Source organism: Erigeron canadensis, chromosome 2, assembly GCF_010389155.1.
Source record: "Erigeron canadensis isolate Cc75 chromosome 2, C_canadensis_v1, whole genome shotgun sequence".
Taxonomy (NCBI): domain Eukaryota; kingdom Viridiplantae; phylum Streptophyta; class Magnoliopsida; order Asterales; family Asteraceae; genus Erigeron; species Erigeron canadensis.
The window spans coordinates 18207526-18225943 of NC_057762.1; positions in this window are offsets into that span (position 1 = coordinate 18207526).

Here is an 18418-nt window from a genome sequence, read left to right on the forward strand (position 1 = left end):
CTCATAAACTCTCAAATGACCATTTGAGTGTTCTTACTTTGAACAAGCAAATTTCTTGCTTGTTCCTAAGAACCCTCAAATAACACTTAGGATATAGTGAGTAAATGTCTTTACAGTTGTCAAGACGCAGAACCGACATTGTACTCTGAGTTAATGTCTTTACTGCTGTCAAGACGCAGAACCGACATTAACTCAACTAATGCTTTAACTGCTGTAAATATACGCAGAACTAGCATTAGCCTTCGACAACATTTCAACTGCTGTAAATACGCAGAAATAACGTCGTCTATATTACCTATTGGAAGTGTGTATATAAGATAATGTTTATACTGCTGTAAATACGCAGAAACACAATTATCTTAACTTCCCTCTGGTAGTACATTAAGTTAATATCTCAACTGCTGTTAATACGCAGAAACAATATTAACTTAAAGACTCTTTATATGTTATGTCTAAAACCTGCAAAATACATGTAATAAACAAACATATAAACATAAGTTGGATCCCAATTGGCTCAACAAAATATGTCAGGGTAATATTAAGACAAACGGTAATTACAAGATAATTACAAGACTTGAACTTATACACAAATATACTTCAAATATCTAAAATGCTCATGTCACTGAGAATCATGCACTAACAGTCTCCCCTTTGACACCGGCATCTAGATATGGCCTTCAAGTATTTCGTTTGTCATCCTAAGTGGTGGCCAAAAAACCTTCTTCTGAAACTTCAGGTGTTACACTAGCTGGACTCTCGCTCTTCCTTTTAACCAAATCAGAAGTTCAAGACTCTTGTTTTGAATCTAACCCTGATTGATTGTCTACCTCAACCCTACCTTTTGCAATGGTTGTTTGTAGAGACAGCTCGTCTGATCCCTTCTCCTTTGGATCAAGTAGGTCAAGTAATGCATTAACATAAGCACACTTGCCTTTAGCTGAAGGGTCTATTGGATCTTCAAATATGCTCCCGTACTCATCAAAAGTTGAAGTATAAAGCAATGTCGTCCAATAGTTCACTCCCAACTTCTCCCTCGGTAGTTGGTCTGACCTGAGTACCGACTCCTACTCCTCCAGTCGGTTGTTTCTGGAAACCAGCCACTTCTTCTTCAGCTGGTTGATTAGATGAAGGAGCAACAATCGATTGCCCCTGTTGACTTTGCTCCCCCTGAGCTGTATAAACATCAGATGCCAAAAATCTCCGAATCTCCTCCTGGTGTCTGGAACTGCTTGGATCTTCATCCTCATCATATCTTCGACGATGTTTGAGAGTATCATCCTTGCATCCAGACTTCTCCCCATGAGATTCAAGATTTCTGATCTTGTTATGCAGCTCAGCAGACCTCAGATGACAGTGTCATATGAGATCAACATCTCTTCTTGCATGATCATTGTGATAACATTATCACAACATGCAAGGACTGGAAAGTTTGATTAGGAAGAATCTGGGACATGAGAACACACAAAGTTCATCATGAACATGCACAACCAGAAACCTCAACCCCCAAAACTTAACCAGTGATTTGCAGTCGAACTTTAAAGCTCTTAATCATTTCCTAAGCCCCTGAAACCTCTTTGTTTCATTGGCTCCAGAGATGTTATCAACTTAACTATCGACCTATAATGTCAATCTTTAAGGTTCTTAAACATTTTCTAATCCCCTAGAACTCTTAGTTCTATCGGCTTTGAGAATGTTATCCACCTTAACTATCGACAATCAATGTCAAAATTAAAATTCTTAATTATTTTCTAAGCCCCTAAAACTATTTAGTTTCATCGACTCTGAAAATATTATCAATTTTAATTATTGACAAACATCATCAAATCTTAAAGTTCTTAATCAATTTCTAAGCCCTTAAAACTCTTTAGTTTCATCGGCTCCGAAATGGTTATCAACTTTAATCATTGACGTACAAGTTGAATGATAAAACTATTTTTATTCTCCGTGAAATAGAAACCATTTGTTTACATATTTCACTAAAATATTTTATAGTTTATCAAAACAAGACGTCGAAATTAAAACTTTTAATAGTTTTTTATAAGAAGTGAGATCATTTTTCTCAAAATCCTTTTAAACATGTTTAAGTTTTAATAAACGACAACATAAGGTACATGTCCTTTCTAATTTGACCAATTAAAATTTTCCCGATTTGAAAATTTCATTAGTCCTAGAATCGACAATTTCCTTATACACACACATACGATGACAATACACACATATGGTGTCGGGTTTGACTAGTCAATGCGAGTGGTGTTTCATATTTTACTTTTCAAAAATTTTTCTAAGTCATTAAACACGTATATGCCCCGAAACACGCATATGGTGAGAAAACACGCATAATAGTTTGTTTGGCACAAGAACTTGCAATGGGCATTGACAAGTCAAATGCGTGTTTTTTATGATGACGTCATCACAAACACACAAAAACTGGATGCTTTTGATTTTTGAAGATCTGGGTTCAAATGAACGCTCAGATGAAGAACACGCATATGGCTTAAAAACACACATGTGGTTGTTCATCTTCTTCAAAATTCAATCCAGTGTTTTGAACCTCAAAACTCATAAAAATGGCACCAAAAGTTTCCTAAATGCCCAATTTACAAGTTTTAACGTTCCATTTCTTTGTCCTTTTTCGTAAATCTAGTCCTTTCTAGTGATTTTATGACCGAAAATAAAAACCCTAAATCTTGACATTTGAACTCGAAATTTGGACTTAGAAATCTTGTTAATCATATACCTTTGTTCAAGAAGTGTTAATGAAGGTGTTTTGAAACACAAGAACACGTAACAATCAAGTGTAGTAAATCGAGGAAGACGGGAATAGTATTTGACAAGGAACGCGCAAAAGGAGTATGTGGAGGAACACGCAAATGTATTTTCGGATAAAACACAAAATGTGTGTTTATTTCCTTTTATGTCCAAACAAACACGCAAACCCTAGTCTACTAAAACGCGCATATCCGACCCACTTGGCTAAACACGCATATCGACCCACTTTGCCAAACACACATATCAGCCCACTTGGTCAAACACGCATATAGGTCCAACTAGATGAAATGCGCATATAGAATCCCACTTGACACAAACACGCAAATCAAACTAGTGAAAATACAAAAAGTTAATCCCAGTTGACTACAATATGCATTATTAGCCCGTTTTGCTTAAAACATACATATGAGTCCAGTTGGTATAGTCCCACTTGACTACAATATGCATTAATAGCCCATTTTGCTAAAAACATACATATGAGTCCCACTTGGTATGCTTTGCATATTAAACATGACCTATCTTTCTTCGATTCAAGGAACCTTGACTTACAAAAAGTCAACTTTCACAAACTTGATTAACACATTTAAAATTCACAAAGAATTTTATCGAACCCGATATGATTAACGAAAAGAATTCTTTAGAGAACATGACGAAATTAATATAAACCACTTTTTCATATTAACAATATCATTTTTCTCAATTAAGAATTTCTTCAGAATTGTCGCTACTTAAACATCTTGCAAAGTAAAAACATTAAATTATGACCCACTTTGTCAATAATTAATGAAATTAATGCACATCTTTAAGTGTTGACAATGACAGCCAATGGACACACACAACACTGTAACATAAATTCAAATACAACAAAAACAAGTGATACAAAATTAATCACCCTCAGATAATTTCTCCGTCATCATTTTTGTCTCCGTTTGAATTTAGCTGAGTTGTTGATGTGTAAGTATACTATGCTTCCATTTTAAGCTTGAGGTTTCTCCATTCCGGACTGGATAAACTCAATTTTCATATACTTTGAAGATCTTTTATCTTGTCGGTTGACACACATCCGGATAAGATAAATAAAACTGCAACCACATTAGCGAACTCATGAGATCTATGCAACACATGCATTAGCCAAAAAGAAATAACTGAATTCTGAAAATACTTAAACAGATTTAACTGATAATATATAATAGATTCTCACATTTAAGATTAGAATCTAAACAATTATCGAGTTATTTCATACAATAAGCATATTCAATTCAGTTATTCTTAATAAATTGCAAATCAAAATATCTGTCAAATACATCAATTAAATGATTCCGTTTGACCCATTTTGACCAAAACCTTAAGTATCCAAACTTAACTTTCCATGCAATTTCAAAACAAGACCTAATTTGAGGTGTACTAAACACACTCAAATTCATGCCTTTAACTTTACACTTCTTCCTTGTCACAATACACATTTTTACTTGTGTTCACCAAGAACACAATCAAGTCTCTCTGGAATCTGAAAAACTCTAATTATTGTCTCTCGTTCAATAGAACCCTTTTATTGAGCAAGAACCTTACGGAGCATAAGACTTAGAAAATCAATCACAGTAATTTTAGAATCAAAATTACTCTAGTAAATCTTTAGAATAGTTATGCTTAGTCCGAGGAGCATATGCAATATACCCTACTGAGCATGATATTTAAAAGTAAATCACAGTAGTCTTTAGGAGTAAAGGTACTCTGATCAACCTTAGAATAAATATGCTTAGTCAGATACATGCAATAGGTTCTAGAAGAAGTAATTACTACTGAAGAGATCAGATATAGCAAATGAGTAAACTTAAATGCCATATTAAACAGTCATTTCTCTTGTAGTAACGACTTCCCCATTAAACCATTATTATATTTTTGTGATGCATTTTCTGATTTTCCATGTCGAGAAGGTTCTAGAAGGAACAATTACTACAGAAGAAATCGGATATAGCAAATGAATAAACTTAAATGTCATATTGAATAGTCATTTCTCTTGTAGTAACGACTCCCCCTTAAACCATTATTCTATTTTTGTGTTGCATTTTCTGAATAAGCTAGTTCTTGAGAGATAAAAACTAAGGGTTTCTCATTCCAGTTAACTGGACTAGAAACTCAAAACATGATCGATCATAGGCCTTAGTGTAAACATCATATGTAACTCATCATTGCATGTTCATCATTGGATAACATCAATCATTAGCTTAATAACCATGTCATCACAAATGATTTATTAACAAGCATAAAATAAAGCAATACTTTATATATACTCATTTTTCTCAAGGTTGTTCCTTTATAAATAAATTATAAATCAACATTTATGAAACTTGCACTATGATTTACAAATATGAAAACTGATAAAGAAGTACGATAACCCACTGTATTATCTAATGAAAATGTGCCAAGAACTCAGTCATCGATAACCAATAAAATATGATCTTCCGTGACTGTGTTCTCCGCACGAATGAAGGGAATTAGTTTTCTTCATCAAGAACCCAGACCTTCTTTGTCCGGATTCTCCCTAAATCATCACGATATGCAAATTCTCCCCAACATCCTTTTCCCAAAACCTAATTTAAGTGATTTGAATCATTTTCATGACCTTTCTTGTGGGAGGCCTTAGATGATTCCCTAATATGATAGCTCTAAGGAGTTGATCTAAAATCGTTTCTACTTCTTCCAGCAAATCGATCATAATATGTGCTATGATCTTCTGTAGACTTAGCAGATGATTCAACTCCATATGAGTTTGAAGGATATCTGCTTTTGGGCTTCTCAGATCTGTTACTTGAAGAAGTATAATTTGAAGGAACTGATTTCTTGACAACAACCTTTAACTTTTGAGTAGATAAGTCATGCATAGGGAGTTTTTTAGAAGAACCAACAAGATTTCCAATTGATCTCTTGTATTGTTCATTCACCATATCTTTTCCCTCCATTATTTGAGAACTTATTCTCAAATTTCTCTCATTTAACCTGGATAAGTTGTCTGAAGATTGATCATCATTGCTAGTAGATGCATTAATGTTTGATCCTTTGCTTGGGCATTTACTTGCAGAGTGACCTTTTTCACGACATATAAAGCAGGATTTCTTGTTGTTTCGCTTCCTTTTAAATTTCTTGAGATTTTCTTTAATAATGGGAATCCCATACTCAGTCATATCTTCTATGCAAGAAAATCTTTCCAAAACTTCTTTCATTGTTTTCACAGGCTTCAATGGAGTAGACTTTGAGTGTCTCAAATGTAATGTCTCATTTTCTTCTAGAGGAACTCTTCCGCTTGTTGAGTCATTGTCAACCCTGGAAGACTCTGGAATCACATGAGGAACATTTTCATGATCCTTGTCCCATGTATGACACACATCATGCATTTGACTGACACTCACAGTGTTTTGACCAAGATGCTTGTCACACTCCGCCTAATCATTTTGGCAAGTGATGACTACAAAGGATCATAACACAAATTGTACAAGGGAATGACCACTAAACGTGTCATTTTTATTCATTAATACCAACGTTTCAAGATATAAACTTACAATAAAGTAGCTAGAAAATACATAAGAGTTCTTATTTAGTATCTAGTACATGACTCTTGAATACTTGAGATTCCTACTCCACTCCATGAAATTCCATAACGCTAGTTACCTGAGAAATACATGCTAAAACGTCAACATAAAGTTTGTGAGTCATAGATTTATCATATCAACATAGTTTATGGATCACAAGGTTTTTTTTATTATATAACATAATATATAGTACTATAGCACTGAGCTCCCAATATCGAAGCTTAACGATGTTACATTTACCCCATGCGTAGTACTTTCATCCTCAAGTATTAAGGATCAAATATCATGCATCCGTTTGATCATGCCTATCAGGTTATCGCTACTAACCCGGGTGGGGGTGTCAAACCCAATAGATCTATTCACAAATATTCGCACTTAAGTCAATAACTGACGGTATTGAAATATGGGATTCAATAAGATGAGAAATAACTCAGGCAACATATAGTAACAAAGTACTTGTGTCCACCCTTAAAACAATAAAAAAAAAATACATGTATTCTCACCCCAAAAATAAAATATTTAAAAGGGGCTATGAACTCACTTTAAAATGTCAACGGGATTATGATGGTACTCGAATTACATTTGTCCTAAATAAATCATAAAGATTTATTAGTTATGAGGACATAATATAAAAACGAAGCGCGTAACACCACCAGGCAAAAAGGGGTAACACCACCATGGGTATGAGCGGCGACGTCGCCGCTAATAATGCGGGACGCGTTTGACAGACTACAGTGATGGTTGACCGAAAGACGGCCTAGGGGACCCACTATTAGTGGCGACGTCGCCGCTAATAATTTCAAAAGGCAACCGCTCAACCATCTTCCCTCACACACTATCCCTTCAAAACGGAAAATTCTTCCAAAAAACATTCCGGCCATCCCCCAAAACAAAACAAAAAACTCAGTTCCGGCGATTCCTTTTGTATCTATATTCTCGCCTTCAATGATGTCAGTCTTCCTATAAAAAATCTAGCCACCCCACTCTTGATTTTGACGTATATCCGGCCGTTTTTGTTGTTACCGGGTATTTTCCGGCGAAAATTCCGACCACGAAACACCTTACTTTTCAGACGAGTTATTAGCGGCGAACCCTTTCCCGACGACCCGGTTCCAGATTCCGGCAAAAATTCTGACCACCAGAAACCTTACTTTTTAAACGAGCTATTAGCGGCGACTCCTTTCCCGACGACCCGGTTCCAGATTCCGGCGTTTTTTTTCGGGCGAACTACTTTTTCGGCGACCCCCTTTTTCGACGTCTTCTTGATATGTTTACCAACACTCATTTAAATTTTTATTATTGTTATTATTTTTAATATAAGTTGTTTGTTATAAAAATGTTATACTATTATATTTAGAAATGTTATTATTTTCACCTAATTATTATAATTTAATTATGATATGATTGTTAAAAATGATACGATTGTTAAAAAACACATTGTTAGTAAAAATGATATGATTGTTATAAATTAGTGTTAGATGGTTATGTTATTATAGTTAAAAATGATATGATTGTTACAAGTTTGGTGATTTTTATAAATTTTTTGTAGTTTATGATTATTGGTTATTTGATTGTTAGTATATTATGTTAGAAAAAGTTATTATAATTGTAATTAGTGTAATAAATATTATGTTATCATTGTTATAAATGATATGAATTTTTGAAATTTTTTGGTCACCCCTATATGATATTATGTTAGTAAACACGTGTTAGTATGATTGTAATTGTTAATATAGTTGTTATTACGTCAATATGATTGCAAGTATTATTGTTAAAAAATAAGCTTATAAAAAGAAGTTGAAAATTTGTGCTCATTTAGGGATAATAAGTTGGAAAAAGTTTTTGTGTTAAGAATATGTTAAATTAATTTGAGCCTTTTTTTTAACCTTGATAATTGTTTTATTTATTTTATAAGTTGTGTATAACTTATGTAGGTTTAAATGGCTGCCGTTCATAGCGAAGATGGTGGCAATGACCCTCCAGATTGGGGGTGGAATCCCGAATGGGGCTGCAGGCATACCGGGGGGGGGGTAAGTATATATAGATGTTTGTCATAAGTATCTATATATATAGATATGTATATATATTTGATCTTTAATTTTGTTTTGCAGGTATTAGTACAGGGAGAGCTATCGCTGCTAACTATGAAATAGAGCGAGAGTTTCAGAATTCCGGACGTCGTATATCTCTTTTGCTTGATAACAAATCAAGCAAGTGGCAGACTATCGGGAACCACTCCAAATGATACAAGAGCTATTTGGGGACATATGTCGCTACCGTCCCACATATTTACGAGTCGTGGGATCAGGTGCCCCAGCCCATCAAGGATGGAATTTTTATGTGGCTTCTGGTATAAAACATTCTATTTTACAATTTAAATACGTCATTAAAAAATAGGGTAGATGCTAACTATTACTACAAAATTGCAGAGACGGTTCTACTTTGAACCATATCTAAATCATCCAGACGGTCACCCCTTACGAGAGGCCGTGACTAATATGATTATTCAGGATGCCCACAAGAACTAGAGGGACAAAAAAAGCAAAATTCAAGAAGACTTGGTTCACCGATAGGGGTGGGTCACAGAGACTCGCCGAATTCGAGGGTCAACCACCGTATGGTATGCCTGTAGATATCTGGAGGGTTCTTCTGCGTTACTGGACCAGCGAGCACCGGGTGCTTTCTGCCCAAAGAAACGCGAATAACAGGCATGGACAAGATAATCTTGTCAGTACTCACGGTCGGCAGTCTTACGCTCTGCGTGAATGGCAATACGCTGTAAGTTATACGTACATATTTATATCCACATATGTATATATGTATATATATATAGAGAGAGATACACATACATATATATAACTTTGATTAATGTATATATAGGAAAATAATGAGGGGCGCTGTGAGGACCCGCCTCAGTTTTTTTTGCGGGCCCACACAAGACAAGATGGGACGGTGTAGGGCGGAGCTAGGCCCATTTATGTAAGTTCTCGCACAACACTTGAATTTGTAATTTTTTGTAAATTTCTATTACGTATAAGTAACTAGTAGCTTTTTGTAATTTATTGTTCATATGGTACAGGACCTGCTTGTTGAAACCCACCAAAGACTTTCCCAAGTGCCCAACACCCCGCCAACGCAGACATTTGTGGACGCTATAGGGACCCGATCGGGACATACTCGTGCGGTTGGGCGTATGGTTAGAGGGACACGAGGACAGAATGTCCACCTCCCAGTGGATATAGAGGAACCTCTCCCAGCCCAGCAGTCGCCATCCTTTGACGTTGATCAATTCTTCGAGCCGATGAGCCCTTGGAGCCAGGCATCATTCCAGGCCAGGCCTAGCACGTCATCATCCCAGGCCGGGCCTAGCACGTCAGCATTACACACACAACGCTTGGGTAGTGATAGTGAGAGTGATTAGTTTGTGTTTTTTACAAACTTGTTGGTTTATGTTTGTATACTTGGTTTAACTGAAGTTAGATTTCCTTTCATAATCTTTTTTGCAAACTTGTTGGTTTATGTGTTCGGAAGAATAAAAAAATAAGTGTAGCAGGAAAACTTATCCGATTATTTTTTTTTTATGACCGTAACAAAATTGATGAAAAAATTAAAAAAAAAATCTTACGATTATCCTTATTCGGATCGAGACGTTTCCCCAGGTGCCATGTGGCAGTATTAGCAGCGATGTCGCCGCTAATACTGCCACGTGGCACCTGGGGAAACGTCCCGTTCCAGATAAGGATAAGTTGCTGTTTTCTATATAAACCATCAGGCCAAATACGAAAATCTCTCTATATTTCTTTCATTTTCCCATTTTCCGCCCATCACCGTCTCTTATCAAAAAAGGTAATGGCTTCTTCATCGTCATCTGGGCCATCATCACCACCTAGGGTAACATTTCATGCATTGAAAGCGTAATGTAATGATGATATAGACGATGGGTATCAGCTTTACCACAAAATTAATGATTGTAAGCTTCTTATGGAACAACGAATAGTCGAACATAAGAAGAAAATCAAAGAAATAAGGAAAATGGGCAGGCAAACCATTATAAGTGAAGATATGCATTGCGAATATCTTGAAATGACATTACCAAAGATCGAAGAAATAACCTCCGAACTTGAGAAATTGCTAAAGTTGAATGACAAAAAAATGAACTTTGCAACATATTATAAATTGCAAGCTGAAGACGGTTTCCGTTAAACAGTTTATGTAGTATTTTAGATATGTTTTATTCCTCTCTAAGGTTTGTATCGTTATTTTGAATAAGTTTTATTTTGAATATGTACTAATATTTTTCCTACGTTTTCTATCATAATACATATGGTGTGGTTCAAACATAATACATAATACCCAACATATATACAACATCTAATGAATTTAATCATATATAACAATAGGAGGCCTGGCTGGTATTTTTGAGCAGTTTTCATACATCCAATTCTGATATGCTTGTTCTCTATGTGCGTACATTGATGCCACTGCACGTGCAGGCCCGGTTGCGTGATGAATCCATTCTGGACTCTTGAAAGCCATAGGGTACTCACCTGCCAATTGCATTGCAACAAAATGGGTTTCACAAATTATGAGAGCAATACTTATCGGTTGACCTAACTTTAATTCATCCAACCCATGATGCATCGGGAATACGGTGCGAGGGTCACGTAAGTTTATGCAGTTGATTATTATACCCAGCTTATTGGTCAGGAGGATATGGAACCACACTTTACTCATCCAAAATTGCCTGGGTCGCCATTGTTTATAATAAGATGTTTTCAGTGCCTGTAACATGTGTGGGCCCTCTCTCTCCCCAAACATTTCCATATACCCATTGTAGTCTGATTCAAACTCCTTGAGCATCTTCATACGAACCCACTCCGAACCGTAGTCCTCATCTAGCCCCAAAGCAACAGCGGTAGCTCGATATCCATAGTTACCATCTCCTTTTACATTCTGTGCACCCACAACGTAAGGTCATAAGTACGATGGTAGCTCTGGAAGTACCCAATCGTTATTTGTGGACAACATGGCGTTCATCGGTTCTGCAACATTGCCAACCCAACTGGCCTCTGACTCTGGCTCTGACACCTGTTCATGCGTTGTTTCATATATGGGTGCGTAGTTTGGTTGTGTTCGTGGTGCCCCGAAGAAGTCATCAACTAAGTTGGAATATGGTTGGTCATAGTTGAGCCAATGGGATTGAGACATTTCCCCGAAGCCATATAATTTTGTGTCACATATGGTGTTTCCTTGACCCCGTAGGATTGGGACGGCTCCCCGAATGTATATATATCATCAAGACCTGGATATGGGTGCAGCTTTCTGAAAAAGTCAGGATTATCTTTGACCCGCTCGGATTCTGAATGCTCCCCAAACAAGTTTCGTCTCTCGTGGAGACGACAGGATTGGGACGGCTCGTACATACTGTGTCGCGTGTAAGGTACCCTATTGTTGCGTGGACCGTAATAAGATGTGATTCGTTATGTCAAGAGTGCGGAATTCTCTTGAGATAACTAGATTGCTATTGCCTTTTGCTGATTAATGAGTAATTAACCAACCTAAGCAGATGCACAACACTTGTGGTTCGTGTAGGATGTCACACGAAGGAACAAGTGACTTGAATTCATGAATTCGTGAATATATTGAAAAATGATTAAAACGATTAACCTAATTCTGTAGATTAGGTCTTGTATTTATACTAGTTGTGTATTGGATCGTGTGGGCTTCGGCCTTAATTAGATAATTAGGCCCGAAATTAACAATAACCAATCTACCTCGTGCTGACGTCAGCACGAGGGTAAGCACGAGGGTAATCCCATGTACTGATGACGTCAGCATGAGGGACATGCCTTTGGTCCTTTGGTTGACTTCGTTTGGCTCGTACATAACATTCAATCATCGTTTAAGTATTCTACGACACTTATAAACCTTGATTCTATGTTCTTGTACCTGCAAAACAATATATAACACACAAACACAATACAAAACATAAGCAGATATAATATTGAAGTTCAACTGTAATCATTAAATATCAACACAAGTTTTTATTCAAATGATTACAAACATAGTTCCTAAAACATAAACGATAATCAAATCTATGTTGTGATTGTCACAACGAATCTGCATCTACAGACTCCCCCTTGACAGTTGCAACTAGATTTTTTAAAGTCTTCAAAACTTGAACTTCAAAGTTATCCATTAAACAAAAGCCTTGTGCTATTCGCATGAATTCTCTCTTGTAAGCAATGAATGTTGCGATAGCGCCTTTCTTCAACTCTCCAAAATTCCACTGCTGAACAAGGTGTATCCAAAAGTCTTCTCTGATAACCTCTTGACAAGTTGACAACCTGCATCGGATCATACATGCGTAGCAACATTTGTTCCTGTGAATCATCAACAAACATCTGTGCTTCGCCTGACTTGATATCTATCTGCCAAAATGTCATCGTCGTCAGCATATCTTGATCCCATCTGATAGCGGGAACCTTCTTAACACATTTAATCCTTCGCTGTTCAAAATGAAATGTGCCATCTTGATTCTTAATCTTTTTCAAAGGTGTTGGCTTAATCAACCTCTCTTCTCGCTTTAGACCTCTATCACTGAAATTCTTAATTCTTTCATCTCTGAATTTATTCCAGTAGAAATCTGCAAGTCCATTGCTCTGAAGATTAACGAACCATCGTCTTCCCAAATCTATCATATCAGAATCACTGAGAGAGTAGAAGTGTCTTTGACTCATTGACATGTACTGGCATCCCTCCTTTCTCTTGATAATAAACAATTTGATTCTGTGATCATAGAACCAACTTTGTATCACTGAGAAGTACTTGGGTGCATCCTTGTCTGAGATAAATTCCCAAAACATTGACGGTTTTAAATTTCCACCCACATGAAAACCAGCACGAGTTACAACCACTGAAACCCTTCTATCAATAATGAACTCAGGGTCTTGCTGCACCGGAGGTATATTGAATCTTCTAAGATCAATCTCTCATGTAGCATCAATATTCCAGTATAACTCAAAAATATTGTCATGTCCTTCATCAATTATGTTTGCAGATACAGTAAACCTCAAATTTGCTGTATTCCTAGGTTCATTTGGACTTTCTCTGATTGGATTAAGATTGAGATGTTCTACTTCAACTATTAGTTCAACTTGAATGACTTCATCTTTATTAAAGACACGATCAAAGTCATAAGGTATATTAAGCAACCTTTTTCTATCAGCTTCTGAAGTGATGAACCCTCCTTCTTTCATATCTTCACCATTGATACTGTCTAGTTCATCTTCAGCATCAAGATCGTCCAATGCGCCCATCTTTTGAAGCTTATCTGCAATTCAAACAATTCACATATACAAAGATAATGAACATAAATTCATAAGTCAAGACATAACAAAATAGTATAAATACATAAAAGAAATTAAAATAAATAATATTATATCATAAATATAATGCAACAATTACATTAATATTTATCTTATAATGTTTATCTATTTTAACTTACAACAATAATCTTATATCATAAATATAATGTAACAAATACATTCATATTTATCTTATAATCATTACAAAAACAAAAATCATTAGCACTAAGGTTCATAATCTGAATCTGAATCCGAATCTGACTCTGACTCTGAAGATGTATGAGTTAACCCTAACCGTTCTTTCATTTGATCCCTAAGTGATCCTGGATCATAATAGTCATCATAATCTATAATCTCTGCTCTAGCTCTCATATGAGCCTGTGGATCATAACCCAATCTCTTTTCTAGTCTATGCACAATTAAAGGGTGCAAATCTGACTCTATAGAAGCATTGGTAGTAGAATCAGTCTTAGTTGACTCACTATCCTGAGTAGATTTTCCTTTGCTAAGATTTTCTTTTTCTATATGATTATGAGGATCATTCACTATCTTTTCTCGAATCTCCCTTTCTATTCTATTTGACTTAGAATTGGAGTTACCTGAATTGGAATCTTCCTCATCTTCATCATCAGGATCATCAGGATCTACATCTGGAGCAGCCATCACAGCTTTACCTTTATCTTGAGTCCCAAAAGTACTAGCACCAGTTGTACCAGCAATCTCCGACTCAGTCAGTCTTGGAGACTCCCCCTGAATATCTGCAGTCTCTGTATCCATAGCAGCATCAGCATCTTGACCTTGATCTTGATCTCTATTCTCTGGCTCACCAACTGATGGTTGTTCTTGGTTTGGACCTTGAGCTGGATCTTGATCTTCATGATCATCATCTCTTGACTTCCTTGCAAGCTCATCATCCTTACAACTACTCTTATCTCCCCCCTTGAGCCAAGAATTGGTCAAGTCTAGAACCAAGAGAATGAACAAGTGCTGTCATTAAGTCCATCTCTTCTTGATGCTTGACAGCTTGGAGCTTAAGTTGATTCTCCAAAGCTGTAACCCTCATCTCTAACATCTTCTTCTCAGAAAACAAACGACTCAGCTACACTTGAACAGGAGCAACTGGATGTGACATAGAAGCAACATCAGATGTAGAGGCATGAGGTGGCATCGTAGCTTCAAATGAAGGCATACGAGCACTAAAAGGTCCTGTGGGAGGCATCTGAGATCGTTGCAAAGGAGCCAATAGACGTCCCATGATAGTAGAAACAGGAATTGTAGCCTGAATAGGAGCAGAAGAAGGCCTAGGAGCAATAACTGTCGGCTCTGGCTCTTGACGAACTGTAGACCCCGGAGCAGTAGGAATCGTAACAGTTGTAGCCTCAGTGACAACTTGTACGCGAGAACCAATTCCTCGAATAATAAACTTTGGTCTCAACCTTCTCTCCCCAATAACAACATCAGCAGAAGTATTAGACACAGAAACAGGAATATCAGTAACTGAAGCTCTTAAAGCAGCAAATGATGGAGTAGCTTGAGATCTCTCCATGGCAGCTTGATACATAGCAAACTCTTTATCAACTTCAGCTTGAGATCGCTGAAAAGTTGGAAACCTTTCCACAGCGTCAACACCTGCGTCAACACCTTTTCCTTGTCTTCTTCTTCACTTCGGCAATCTTTCTGCCTCTTCTTCATCCTCTTCTGAGTCATCACCAGTATTAACAATAACTGGTAGCTCAGAAGGACCAACATCGTCACCAACTGGAGCAGAGGTAGAAATAGAAACTCCAGAAGTTGGTGGAACAAGTTTTGCGGGATCATCAATATCCTGCATAAGAGCATCCATATCTGGATCATGCTCCAGATCTCCAGCATATAGAGGAACATCATTGAGTCCCTCAAATTGATCAGCTCGCTCTTCTTCAGGATTATCTTAAGCCTGATCATCACCAACAGCAACGGGTTCTTCATCTTCCCAACCTTGTCTAGGTGCAACATAGTTAGGATTGATCAAATGTCCGAACAATGGTGGATTATCAACATGTATCGGATGATCTCTACCCGACAAGTGCTTCATACTTTCAACAAATGCCTTATAAGTAAGACGACCTAAATTGAACGTAGGACCGTCAAATGGCAATTCAGCTGCAAAGTGACGAATGATTATCATCACAAATCTTGGAAACAGAAAGAATTTCTTGTCTGTACCAAATGACCTCAACTGCTTCTCTAAATTATCAAAAATGTACTGAGAAAAGCTGTACGGCTTATTCAGCACCAAAGCAACCATCTGAGAAGCGTTCTGGATATTCATCTGGTCATAGCCTGTACTCCGGTGACTAATGGACCTCAACAAATAGCAAGCTAGCAACTTCCATTTGCCACGAAGATGATTCCTGAAGTATGGGTGAGTAATAGCACTAGTATAACCCATACGACGTAGAGCACAGTCACAAAATTCCTCTGAAAAGTCAGTCGGACCTTGCTCTATCTCGACATCACCTAAGTGTAATATCGTCCGTAAGTCTCCAGCCGAGAACGAGAATGAACGTCCTCCAACAGTAGTGCGAATGTCATATGATCACCCATCTGCACTGATCGGGCTGAGTTCCAAAACTCCCGAATGAGACTTATTACCAACGGAGGGTTCTCTGTCACAGCAAAACGAACACGAGAACGTGCAAGAAACTATAGAACATCGTGAAACTCTAGTGTGCACCCCGTCTACGTAATACTAAGATCGAGTGCAGCATTGTGCTCCTTGACGAACACACGAGCTCCTGCACCTTCTCCTGCCATACCTGCACAAAAACAGACAAAAAAAAAAACGACTAAAAAACGAAAAAGTTAGAAATTAAAAACAAAAATTTTTCTAAGTGTCACGACCACCTTCTTGTGACGTCATCACAAGGATAAACCTCTTCGTGTGATGTTAGCATGAAGTGTTCTTCGTGAACCCAAAAACACGAGGCATAAACACCTCCATTTGACGATTTAATGAAGTTAAATCATCGACTTGGACTTGTTTTCGATTCGTGTATGCCAAGAAAAACAAAAAAAATCAAAAAAAATTCGATTTAGATGAACACAAAGTGGATGTTCTTCGTGTTCTTCATCTGCTTCGTGTGAATAGTAAACGAGCCAGGGATTCTTCGATTAATCTTGATTTTAAACATGTTAATGTGCACGTTTATTAGATTTAAAGTGTACAGACATCAATTAATCGAATTTTAAGTCCAACTTTAGTCCAAAGCATCAAAAATCAAAGATTCAATCCTTAGTTCGTTTGTGGTACTGTTCACGCGAAGAACAAGTCACAAATTGGGCAGCATAACTACTTGTAATCGATGAATTTCGAAGTTAAAACATCAATAATCTATCCTAGATCATGAATTTACCAACAAATCTAGATTAGAAACAAAAAAGGGAATGAAATCGATCGAATAGAGAGGACGAATGAATAGTGGCACGAAGGAGGTAGTTCGTGTGGATTACTTAGGGTTAATTTTCGGATAAAAGTAATTAATTTAGGTTAAACCCGTATGGGCCGAAGAACAAACTTCATACTAACTTCATGGGCCGGGCCGAAGAACAAACTTCATGGGCTTCGTGATGACATCAGCGCGAGGCATGCTGATGTCAGCACGAGGTGATTCGAATTTTTTAGATTAAAATACACACAAGCTTCATTCCTTATCCAAATTTCGTGAATTTTCCAGAAAACTTATCATAGAAAAATTACAAAATTTCAGAATACATAAACCTGTAGATACTCGTTACCAAAAACCTGTATCTACTCGAATATGCAATCGAAAATCATCCATACTAACTTGTCATCAAAATAATGTACCAAATTAATCTAACATTATAATCTTGACATAAAATCGATCAATTCTTCATCGATGTTTAACTCAACAAATGCAAACTTACATCAAAATATCATATCAACAACGTATCACATTACATCTTAGGTTGTGATCTTGATAATATAGAAATAACCTATCACACTAAGTCTTAGGCTATTCTAAAAAGGCAATGATGCATTCTGCATGTAGATTAATTGTGATATAACCGATCCTACTTGTTTCAACATGGTATTCAAATGAAATTCGATATCTGTAACCTGCACACTTAACAAACTTCATCAATGCATCAAAACAATAAAATATCATAAATATGCAAAACAACCAAAATCTTAACTTAGCAATCATTATAAGACCTAAGGCAAGTCCAATCTTTGTCAAGCATACTTATCAACCAAAAACAATTGAAATTTCAAAAATTTACTTGAAACACATTCAAAAATATTTTGACTTTTCAATTTCAAATCCATTTCATTTTCTAAATTAAACAACTTATGTACTAATTAGAAAATCCATTTTTTTTAAACATACTTACTGTTAGAAATCCAAAAATAGTGATAAATTGTAATTTAGAATAGTGGACTTACTTGTAGTTAAGTCATAGATAAAAGATCACTAAGGTTGAGGGGCTAAATGTGATATTTAGCATATGTGAGTATTTAGACTATAAATACCCCCTCACACCTTAAAGATCATAACCTTGGAAAACATTTAACACACATTAATTCCAATCAGCCAATTTCCAATCACACACACTTTCTCTCTCAAAACACACACTCACACCAAGAATACACACACCTCAAATCCGCCATTGATGACGTGAATTCAGTGCAGA